Source organism: Anolis sagrei, chromosome X, assembly GCF_037176765.1.
Source record: "Anolis sagrei isolate rAnoSag1 chromosome X, rAnoSag1.mat, whole genome shotgun sequence".
NCBI lineage: Eukaryota > Metazoa > Chordata > Lepidosauria > Squamata > Dactyloidae > Anolis > Anolis sagrei.
Genome location: NC_090034.1, coordinates 87,400,553 through 87,412,690, shown reverse-complemented (window position 1 = coordinate 87,412,690; position 12,138 = coordinate 87,400,553). Strand labels below are relative to the sequence as shown.

The following is a 12,138-nucleotide window of genomic DNA, read 5'->3' as shown; positions in this document are numbered from 1 at the left end:
GTTGTAGGGGGACCGCAGGTGGAGTACAAGCTTTCCCTGATATCCTCAAAGGCATGTTCCTTGAAATAAAAATCTATTTTATTGTTAAGTTTAGCTTAAGGGATATATAGGCCCAAAGATACCATAAAAGTCCACTAGATGTTGGCAATACTGTAGGTCTTAGGTCAGGGTTGTGTGTGTGTGTGTGTCTGTCAGGAGAGACTTGAGAAACTGCCAGTCGCTTCTGAAAGAATTGGCCATCTGCAAGGACGTTGTCCAGGGGAAGCCCGGATGTTTTACGATCCTGTGGGAGGCTTCTCTCATGTCCCCACATGAGAAGCTGGAGTTGACAGGTGGGAACTCACCTTGCTCCCTGGATTCGAACCACCAACCTTTCGGTCAGCAGTCCTGCTGGCACAAGGATTTAACCCATTGCACCACTGGGGGCTCCTAGGTCAGGGGTATCAAACTCCTTTTCACTGAGGGCTGTTTGTAATTGTAAGACTGTATAAAGCAGGTAAACACCTTTCTCTGCCAGCGGGCATTTGGAGAACGATAAGGAGCATGCTACTGGGGAGGTTGTGGTGGGGATTGTTTGTTTTGAAATGCATTTTAAATTGTATTTATCATATTTTAATTGTATTTTAACCTAAACCACACAGTACTGGTTAATTAGTTCTAAGTTTTTTTTTGTAATCACTTTAATTGGGGACTGTGTGGTGGTTAGCCACCTTGAATCTCCATGGGAAGAAAGACAGGGTATAAAAATTAATAAATAATTGGACCTATGTTGCTCTGGTATTGAAAGCCACATGGGCCACTTAAAATGCTGTGGCAAACCCGTTTTGGCCCATGGGCCTTGCCTTCGACATGTGTGGATTGTGTAAAATTCAACAGGTTTTTTTTTCTCATAGGAAACCTACATCCTTCTAGCTCGAAGTAATCCACACGTAATACCATACAAATTGTTTTATTATGTACTGTAGAACAGACAATATTAGTCAGAAGATAACATGCAGACAAACATTTGCGTTTAAACATAGCATGCAGACTTTTTGCTCTGTGTAATGGGTAGATGAAGCCCCACCTGCTGTTAAGTACCCAGACAACTTTGGGACGTGAAAGGACAGGGCTTTCCCCCAAGTGAACATGCTAACACCACCGTGCTTCTTCCTCTGGAGCCGGGGTGGAGTGATGGGGACAGTGCTGGTCAGTTGCTGGGCTTGAGATGGCTGGCAAACAAGGACATTGGGACAACACCTTGCTAAATTGCACTTGTTCTTTCTGAACCTGAAAACAAGGGAAGACAAGGCAGGAGGTGTTCATCTGCCTGTAGTACACAATGTCAGGATTTGGCAATCCCTTTCACCCAATCTTAACATTAGCGAATAGAAAAAATATATATATTCATCTCTTAAAAATACATTCCACACAATCTGAAGGATTCTCAAGTGTTCATAATTGGCCGGAAGACCGTCCCTCCTCCCTTGGGTAGGCATGGAAGGCACGCTGCTTCCCACAACCACTAAAGGGGTCAACAAGTCCTTTGGTCTCTAGCCAAGAGGAAAGAAAAAGAGGAGGAAAGATGGCTCATGCACAACAGCACCTTGCACCCCCTTTTCTCTCTTTGGATATCATAGCGGGACATCATTTGAAGCAGCAAAATATTGGATGGTCCGCTGAAGGTGGAGATATGGCATCATGGAAGCCTTTCTGAATGTCCCTTTCCCATTTGATATCATTTGAAGCAGGTACACCGGTGGTTAAACCCTTGTGCTGGCAGGACTGAAGACCGATAAGTTGGAGGTTCGAATCCAGGGAGAGCACAGATGAGCTCCCTTTGTCAGCTCCAGCTCCCCATGCAGGGACATGAGGAAATGCCTCCCACAAGGATGGTAAAACATCATAAACATCTGTGCATCTCCAGGGCAACATCCTTACAGATGGCCAATTCTCTCACACCAGAAGCGACTTGCAGTTTCTCAAGTCACTGCTGACGCGAGGAAAAAAAAACCAGTTCAAGGCCTGGAAGGCAATATCCTGCTCCTGCATACATATGGGTTCCTTCTGGATAACCCTATGGCTAAAACCCTATATTCTTGGCACATTGTCAACAATTTATCACGGAAAGCCAGATACTTTAGTGGCATATGGATATACAAAGCTGCCTTATGTACTTTCAAGTCGAGGACTATCTACTTGGAGTGGCAGCAGCTGTCTCAAAAGTCTTCACGAACCTGGGATCTTCCACACAACCAAGCGCTACCGGTTTGTGAGAGCTACTCCCTGGCTCTGGAGAGCAGCTGCAGTTTGGGTCTCATTATGAAGAAGGCGAGGCTGCATTGTGCAGGCTGTACATGAGGGCAATTCTTCTGACCTCCAGATGGAATAAGTTGGAATTTACATTTCTTGATAGGAAAAAAATTAACACATGCAGCATATATAATTAGAACACTGGATTTACTTTCTTTTTACTCATAATTTCCCAGTATAGAGTCCCTGGATGATTCCAGGATCTTTATGCTGATGAGTTACCATTAAAAACAGAAATGAACGTGCCAGACTATTGGCAAATATTTACAGATTTTTTTAAAGTGTGCAGCTTGAGCTAAACGATTCTCCATTTCCTGAAATTGTCACCGTCTGTTCAATAATACAATCAGCTCCTATTGCACTCAAGGTTATGATTTCTAGATCTTCTAACAATCTTCTGATTTTTACGGGGCCAGATAACCCCGAACTATACTATAATGGATATTTACATTCATTATATTGTGTGAAATGTAAGACTATCAACAGATCCTGAGGGCATGGCATCAAATGGTGTGGGAAGCTGGGGGGGGGGGGGGTGTTTTTGCTCCGGAGATTGAACAACTGGCTATATAAGGTTATTAGAGCAGAATTGCTGTTGTGGATTCCTGTTGTTTTTTTTTTCCTGAACTCTGCAGTGGATCTTGGAATGGAGCGCTTCCTGGATCAAATTGGGCCAAAAAATACTGGAACAGGAGCTTTCACACAAGCCATAAGGAAAAGTCACTCACTGCCCCTCTTTCGAGATGCATATTTTGATATCAAGGTTCAAGAAATAAGACAGGTGTTATGTTTTCTGAGACTTTGTTTTTATGTTGGTCTGTGGAATGAAAAGATCCACTGTATTGTTGAAGGCTTTCGTGGCTGGAATCACTGGGTTGATGTCAGTTTTCTGAGCTGTATGGCCATGTTCCAGAAGCATTCTCTCCTAGCGTTTCGCCCGCATCTATGGCAGGCCTCCTCAGAGGTTGTGAGGTCTGTTGGAAACTAGGAAAATTGAGTTTATGTATCTTTGGAATGTCCAGAGTGGGAGAAAGAACTTAAGATCGTCTGAGGAGGCCCTGCTATCGATCCTGCTTTCTTCGCAGGTGCGTCTGGCGGGGACAAGAGACAGGACCCTCTCAGTGGTGGCTGTGGAACTCCCTCCCTAGGGATATTAAATCGGCCCCCTCCCTCCTGACTTTCCGGAAAAAAGTAAAAACCTGGCTCTTTGAACAAGCTTTTGGAAATGCAGCATAATAGATAAACATGGAACTATGAAAGAGTGAACATGGAACGGCTAGACGATGCTACTGGAAAAAAAGAGTTTAACAGGAAAACACTGGGAATTATATGTTTTTAATGAGGTTTTTTGTATAGATGACTGTTGTGGCATCAAATTGCTGCAAATTTGTAAGCCACCTTCAGTTGCCTTTGGGCTGAGAAAGGCAGGATAGAAATACCAGAAATAGACAGATAAATAAGAAACTTGTCTATTCAAGGTAGGTGTGAATGTTTCAATTGGCCACCATGATTAGCATTTATTGGCCCAGCAGTTTCAAGGTGTGACTTCTTACTGCCTGGGGGAATCCTTTGTTGGGAGTTGGATTAGCTGGCCCTGATTGTTTATTGTCTGGAGTTCTCCCATTTTTGAGATAAATGCTAATCCAGGTGGCAAATTGAAACATCCACCTACCTCAAACAGACAAGAGTTCTTTCTCTCACCCGGGACATTCCACAGATATACAAACCCCATTTTCCTAGTTTCCCACAGACCTCACAACCTCTGAGGATGCCTGCCAGAGATGCAGGCGAAACATCAGGAGAGAATGCTTCTGGAACATGGCCATACAGCCTGGAAAACTCATATCCTGCAACAAAGTCAATTACACTTTTGTAGCTAAGATCTGAATCTCTTACTTTGGGATGAGAGGGAGATGCAATTTACTGTGCCCTACCAATAAGGTCCTAGAAGTAGTAGTGACCACAGATGGTTGAAGATGCATGTAGGTGAGTTTCATTGTTGAATTTGTTGTGTAGGGTGGTATTTTTCAATTCCAATGAGAGCTAGCAAGATAGCTGTAGCAAATGGGCTGTTTGTCAAGGTGGGTATATCATTTTAGATGCTGATTGTCATATTTATTATAGGAAGAAACATCATTTGGGCATTCCTCCTGCTCCTATTAGAGTAGGGGTGGAGACCTTTGGCCTAGTAGCTATTTTTGACTGCAACTTTCTGCCATGCTGATCCCAAATTTTTGAGAGGGCTACCACTGGGTTCCACGTCCATGTACTACAAAATCACAGACAGTTGGGATTATGGGAGTTATACTTCAACACACCTTGAGGGCATAAAGTTTGAAAAAGATGTTTTAACTTGTCAAGATGATGTTTTGCTGCACTCACACCCTCCAGCAGTCCTAACCAGCACTGTCTATAGTCAAGAATGCGGAGACCTGCATTCCAACAACAGCTGGTTGGCGACAATTCTTGCCCTTGTTCAAAGGCCAGGCTGTGGAGTATTTGGCCCTCTAGATCAGAGCTTTCCAAACTGTGTGTCGGGACACAGTTGGCTGTAACGTGTGTGTTGCATGAACATAACAAGAAATGATAAAATCTTGGAAATATATGCTATCGTATTACAAATCATGTATTTTTAAAGAATATACAAGAAATATTTCCATTGTATGTTGTGTCCCCATACATTTTGTTATTACAGTTTATATATATATGTGCCCATATCTCTTATATGGGGTTGTTTTCCTTCAGTTTGCTAGTAAAACCAAATTACTGTGTCATGAACTACAAAGCATGTCACCAACATGAAACATTTGGAAAGCTCTGCTCTAGGTATTAGGTGCAATTCACAGAAGACCCTGCCAGCTTGGCTAATGGTAATGAGTTGCAGAGCTATCGTTCAATGCCTTTTAGGTTCCCCGTTGTTCTAAGGGCACAATGAAAATGGCTGAAATTTCACCACACTGAGAAGGGAAATGGTGTGGGGTGGTAGTATTTAAGGCAGCAGTCTTACTAATCAAGTCCCAAGGGAACTCATTTCCACATAAATATGTCTTAGAAAGGTGCTATAAATCACACATGAACAAAGTTATCTTGCTCTGCACTGGCTGCTTCCCCTTGCAGAAAATGACAGGCATCGATAGCCCAGCCATAGGAGTGGCTTTGGATAGCAGCATCGCACACACCCCATGGGTGGTTTGCTTGCATTTTCAAGTAGGGTGAGATCCAAGTTCCAATGAGCAGACTGAAACTGTTTGTGTTATGTGACAGCTAAAGTGCTTTCTTAAATCGAGTGGAATGGCTTTCAAAACATGTTTAGCATGCAGACATACACACACAACTACTTCAGGTAAATTCTCAAGCCCTTGTTGACCAATGAATGGACGCCGTTAGTACATACAGGTTTTGCTCATGGAAAATGGCTGCTCCAAGTTAATTATTGCTGAGAGGGAATAAAGGCTATGTAAACGCTCTATCAATGGAACCAGTCTGATTAGGCAAGTGACATAACTCTCAAGTCAACAGAATCAGTGTGACCTCAGAAGGGGCACGGTGCAGTTTGTGGATATAACATAATTACATCATCAGGTGAATAGAGGGCTCTACACCTCGAGACTTCAACAGTGGTGGGTGTAAATGAGATGAGCAGTACGTGATATGATCTAATTACTGTATTTTCTGGCGTATAAGACTACTTTTTAACCCAGGAAGGTCTTATACACCGGGTATCGTCTTATAGGTTGAGTGCTGAAACTTCTGAGCCAGATTGGAGAATCTGCGGTCGCCACATACCGGGGGGGGGGGGGGGGGGCTCAAAAATGGCTGCAGCCACATCCCCACCGTATATGGCAACCGTATGAAAGCAGCAAGGATGCCACTGTACAAGTACGATAGAAGAAAATCCACTTGCCAGGGTTCATGGAAATAAGTGACTTAACGCGGTCCCGATGATGAGGTGAGGGGGGAGGCTCACCGGGAAGGTGTAAGTGAAGGGCGGAGCAAGCTGCAGGTGTCTGGGATGCCCAGGGTATGGAAAAAAGAGATAGAGTGGCGCTGTGCCCAGAAAAACATGTGTCTTTCACTTGTTTGGCCCACCCTTGTATCCTATTATCGTAACTCCATCTCTGCCTCTCAGATCTTGCTCCTGAGGACTGCAGTAAGTGGCGCAGGAGGCATGCATGCGCGAGATCTGAGAGGTAGAGAACGAGTTACGATAATAAGAAAATCACTATATTGAATTCAAATCTGATGTTTTTAATTTTTTTATTTTGTGTGCATTGGAAGAGGAGTAGTCTTATATGGGGAGTATATACCAAACTCTATATTTTAACTGGAAAAGTTGGGGGTCATCTTATACACTGGAAAATAGAGTAATAGCTAAGCAGGCTATTGCACGGTGTGGTTTAGTATCCTCCATGGTCTTGTCCAGTGACCAGCAATGCATTACACACATAAGTGTATATATGGAAAATTCATGTGGAATTTAAATTTTAAAAGCACAAAATCTTTTGTGTTTTTCACATTTCTAAAGGCCCAAAGCATGCCACCTCCCTCACTATGAGGTAATATGCGGCAATAGTCAATTTTATTTGCCCAACAGGATACCTGGACATTTTGCATCTCAACTTAGTAGAAGGCTCATGTTTGAGGCCCTTCCTACTGGGCATTTTACTAACACTTTCAACAGCTAGATGAGCAAAAGGTATTGCCTGTGTCCTCTGCCTCATATATATAAAACGATTAGGAACATTTATACTCCTTTTTAAAAAAAAAAAACTACATAAAATAAGTATGTGAGGGAAGAAACAGAATCTAGTTAAATTTTATACAGGTTCAACATATTAAAAGGCAAAGAAATAAATACTGTGATTGTTTCATATTTTTTTAAAAATCCAGGTAAAAAATTATATTGGCTTTGGAAGAGAGTTGTGGGCTGAACTGAGCTCTTTAGTTCTGCAAAACACGCCCAGAGGGTTGGATAAAGCTCTGAAGGAATGTTTAGCCTTGATTCCTTTTCCTGAAAGTGCAATTAAACACCCCTCAGTATAGAGAGGTTGAAGCACATCTTAATTTAGATGCAACAATGCTGCCTTTTGAGGCCTTGCCATCAAGCAAGTAGCAAGCAAGCCAGGCTGGTGGGCTGGAAGGAAAAGTGTTGATGCTGATTTGTTGTGTGCAGAAGGAGGAACACTATTACTGGGGTTTCAACTAATCTGGAGCACGTGCACAGGAGAATGCAGTTGGTCAAGATGGGACGCTGAGATTTCAAGGTTAGCTCTCAGCTAAACAACACCCTAAGTCATAAAAAGGGATCCCCAAACCTGTGTTTGCTTCCCAGCACTAATATCGGGGCAGGGACGGATGCAGTTGCAAGGAGGAACTGAGGGGATTATTCCAGTTCCCACTTCATGATGCTCCCATTTCTCAAGTAAACATTCACCTGGGCAAATTGAGCATGTGTGCAAGCATATGTGAGGAGGATTGGGGTTAAGCATCTATCCCTGCCTGCATATCTATTCCTGCAAATCTCCTGGACACAACACTATCATCTGACTGACCTGCATCTGCTTGGTTTCAGTCTTGAGGGCCCTTTTGACACATATATTAATTGCTTGGGGATAGTGAATGTGGTCACATGCGTGTATGGATGTGTTTTTTTACTGCTTCCCATAATCTGTACAGTTAGTGTTTTATGGTGCCATTACTTTGCACTGGTTTGCTCTTTTGATATTTTGGACTCCATCTCTGACCACTAGCCCTGCTGGCTGTGACAATCAGAGATGTATCAACGGTAGAATAACACCTTGGGGAAAGCTGGCTGACCATTTCAGAATGGTCATCACATGAGTAGGTATCGCATGTATTAACACAGTTCATCCTAAAAGGGAGATGGCAGACGTTAATCCCTAGCAGTTGCAAATTGGAGGGAGTAGGGAGGAGAGAATGAAAACTTACAGTTCAGCAGCATCTAAGAATTATGCTCCAAGCACATGGAGGAAGACTTAGAGCAGATATGTGGAGATAGATGCACAGCGGAGTGTGCTGATTTCGGTATGGAAGGAGGACACTGTATCTCTGGAGGAATCTCCACTGGTCCCTTTGCTCAAGCAAGTGAAGAGTGAGGTAGCAGAAATGTTTACAAAAGTGTCCCCTCCCACCCCATGAATGTGTTGATCGACTGTACATAGGAGACTCTTCTTGCTCAGCTTTCCAGCCAGTTCTGCCCAAATTCCCAGTGGCTGTCCCATTGGGGGGAAAGAGGGCCAGCATTAAGACCTCATGTGATTAGTTCAAATAATGCATTGAGGGGATCTCTCTCTGCAAGAGCTCCCTCTTGGCCTTGTGCAGCAGTCCGCGGGATGTAGTGAGAAGGCTTCTTGCACTGCCCGATCCGTTGCAACTGGAGGCCGTACTTCTGGATCTTGTTAGACTTGCCCAAGGAGCCGAGGTCAAGGAATGAGGACTTTCGGAGTGAAAAAAAGGTGGGTACACTGACAATCCTCAGCAAAGGAGTTGTGATGACAAGGGTTTGTTTAGGTTATTGCTTAAGAATTGGGGAGAAAGTTTTTCACAAGGGCCAAGTGAGGAGATGAGGGCAGAGAGGAGACAGGGCTGTTGTGAAGCAATGGCCTCCTCTTTCCAAACGGTCCCTTGCAGAGCTGCAGCCAAGCTAGCGCATGGAGCACCAGACTCTGGGGCATCCAGGTTCAGTGCAACTGTACTCTCTGAAGCTGTAACAGCAAAAATCCATAGTGATTGATGGAGACTCTTAGTAGTCTGATTCATGGCTTTCACGTAAATTCCAGCCTCTTAAAAGACCCTGAAGGTCAAGATGCAACTAGGCTAGGTCTCCACTTGTAGTGGTTGCTAAAACACAAAAAGCTCTTTGCTTTTCCAGGAAATGTTTGTCCCAAGTATCCCAGCTGTCTCTTAAGATGCGGTCCTGCAGGTTCAAGCTTTAAGACAATGGAGTGGGATTCCCCTGAGCAACAATGCTGTGGCCTACTCCATGGTGAAGGAAAATGCAAAGCCAGTCTTAAAATAAAATTTCAAAATCTGCCCAAGGTTAAGAGAGAGGGCAAGGCCTTGAGCACAGAAAGGGTCGAAGGACAGGCACCAGATGGGTCCCAGTGGTTGACAGCGGCATGGAAGACCAGAGCAAGGAGGGGGTGAAGTTCAGCTTCTGGAGGCCATGTATTGGGGCAGGAAACACTGGAGTGGAGAAAGAGAAAAAACATTATATCAAGTGCTGGACTTGTGGGTAACTATCCATCATTACCTTTTCCACCACCACCTTGCTCCCTTTCTTGCTGTTAACCTGGTGGCTGATGGTTCAGCTTCTTCCTGGCTGTGGCCTACAAGAGGGAACAATTCCTTTGCCATTGGTTCTCACATGCTGCTGCAGCTGAAGCAAGAACGGAGGAAGCTTTGCATTATCCACGAAAGCCAAAGGGCTTGGGTCACTGGATGGCCCTTAATATTGGAAAGTCCACAATCTATTGGAAATTCCAGTACAAAATAACATTATTACAAAGGTAAAATGATGTCACCTCTGTCTAGCAAAAGGTGAATCTCTGTGAACATAGAGACTACTTGAAAAGCACAAGTCAAGAATGGTGTGACCTTGTTAGAAGTCAAACCTTAAGACTAGTGATATTCATAAAACATTAATGTAATAGCACACAGGTAGCTCAGCTGTTAAACTGAGGAACCATGTCTTTAAATGGACAAGGATAAAGACAGGCCACTAAAAATATACCTGGTTAGCAGATGATGATTGTTTGAAGTAGAATTTGCTGTTGTAATATTTATTTGTTTGTTTGTTTATTTAAAACATTTGTAACCCATCCTTCTCAACCCCCGAGGGGGGACTCAGGACTGCTTACACTGGCAGCAATTTGAAGCCAAAACATACAAAAACACAATATAACACTACCATATCCAAATCCGATTCAGCAACCAACGACCCAGTCCAAAGCCTGTCCTAAAACTTTGTGATTGCTGTCAAGCCTGTTACCCAAATGCCTGGTCCCAAAACCATGTTTAGAGTTTCTTCCTAAAGTAAAGGAGGGATGGAGCTGACCTAATTTCGCTGAGGAGCATGTTCCACAGGTGAGGGGCCACCACAGAGAAGACCCTGTCTCTCGTCCCTGCCAAACGCGTTTGCGAACGATCTTAAACTCAGAGGTGGGATGTAGAAAAGTAAGACCTATATATATATATATATATATACACACACACACACTCCCTTAAAACCTCTTATTTAAGACATGCACTCAAGAGACAAAACAAAGTAGCAAAACAACAGAGAGGAAACAATCAAGGACATCTAATCACCTCTCAACAAAAGATTGCCCCAGGCACTGCCAGGCCATCAAATGCTAATCAAGGTGGTCAGTTGAAACATTCACACCTAGCTCCAACAGACAAGAGTTCTTTGTCCCACCCTGGTCATTCCACAGATATATTAACCCATTTTCCTAGTTCCAACAGACCTCACTACCTCTGAGGATGATTGCCATAGATGCAGGCGAAATGTCAGGAGAGAATGCTTATAGAACACGGTCATATAGCCCGAAAAAACTATAACAACCCAGTGATTCCGGCCATGAAAGCCTTCGACAATAGAAAGTAGTCTTCTTTGAAAAGTAACATATCTTGTTTACTAACAAACTTATATATATTCAGTATGCAAGCAAATAGTCTTTAAAAAGTCTTTAAATACATCTATACTTACTCAAGTCCATGAGCACATACATCCACTTCCAATGAAATGGTAAGCAGACTTACCACACTGAAGTAAACACATCTACCTCATTGAAGTCCAAAAGCAAACTGAACATAAAATGGTGTCCTGAGTTTGCACGTGCTCAGTACAATCACATCTGTAACTCCTTCCACATCAAAGAGATAAGTCAAACTGGCAAATCAACACACACATAGAATGCAGGCTAACAAGTATAGATACATTAACAGTCAGTGGAAGCTTGGAAGATTGCTATTTCCAACACTTAAGAAGAGCTACTGCTCTTCCCTACCAAAGCCTTCCCAGTTGTGTTGAATTCCAACTTCCATCACTTCCATCATCCAGATTGGAAGTGGTTGCTCTGAGTTTGTAGGCATGAACGATAATGACACAACACCATTTTCTCCCAAAAGAGACAACAAATCAGGTCCCACTCAACTAGAACTAGGGCTTCCTTGCTTGTGGAAAAAAGCAAATTGCTAAATGGTGTGATTTTTTTATAGAGGTGGCATAATTTTATTCTACACGTCCTCAAAAGAGTTCAGGGCAGCAAGAATGTGTCTACAGGGAAAGAAGAAAGCTATGGATTTATCAATGCTTAGTTCCATCCACTTCTTTAATGTTTACATCTAAAGTAGCTCAGGATCACAATATGACCAATCCAAGGTCACTTGGCAACTTTCATGGACCAATAAAGTTTTAAACTCAAGTTTTCCTAGTCTGGGAATCTAACCACAACAATTGTTTTTTCTTTCTGCCTAGCTATATCGATCAAATATCCTGCCGTTCTCTTGGCAAAGGAATCAAAGTAGTTATGTGGTCAGTGGGGTTACATGCATCAAGGGGTTGCTGTTAGGGTGGGTTGAGAAGGGCGGGTTAGAAATGTTTGAAATAAATAAATATACATCTGGGGATTACTTCAAACAGATGATTTGCAATGGCATGTGTGTCTATCCAAAATCAACAAAAGTCCCATGGAAACTGGTGAGTGGCAACAGGGCCAGAACTTTGAAATCTGGAAACCTCTAGCTGTGGAGTGGTTCATGGCCCATGGATATGGAATCAGTTGTTCTAACTCACAGCCAAGGCTCTACTCCCCCATGAGA

The 12,138-nt window shown here is 43.2% G+C and overlaps 1 protein-coding gene across 4 annotated transcripts in view; it reads right to left on the bottom strand.

Moving 5' to 3' along the window:
- Positions 1-933: 933 nt before the first annotated feature.
- LOC132780316 (leucine zipper protein 1) overlaps positions 934-12,138 on the bottom strand; it is a 67,060-nt gene continuing 55,855 nt past the window's right edge. For all 4 annotated transcript variants that reach the window (XM_060783946.2, XM_060783948.2, XM_060783945.2 and 1 more), the window contains one exon: positions 934-9,498. The gene's annotated coding sequence lies outside the window, so the exon portion shown is untranslated. The remainder of the gene's footprint in view (positions 9,499-12,138) is intronic.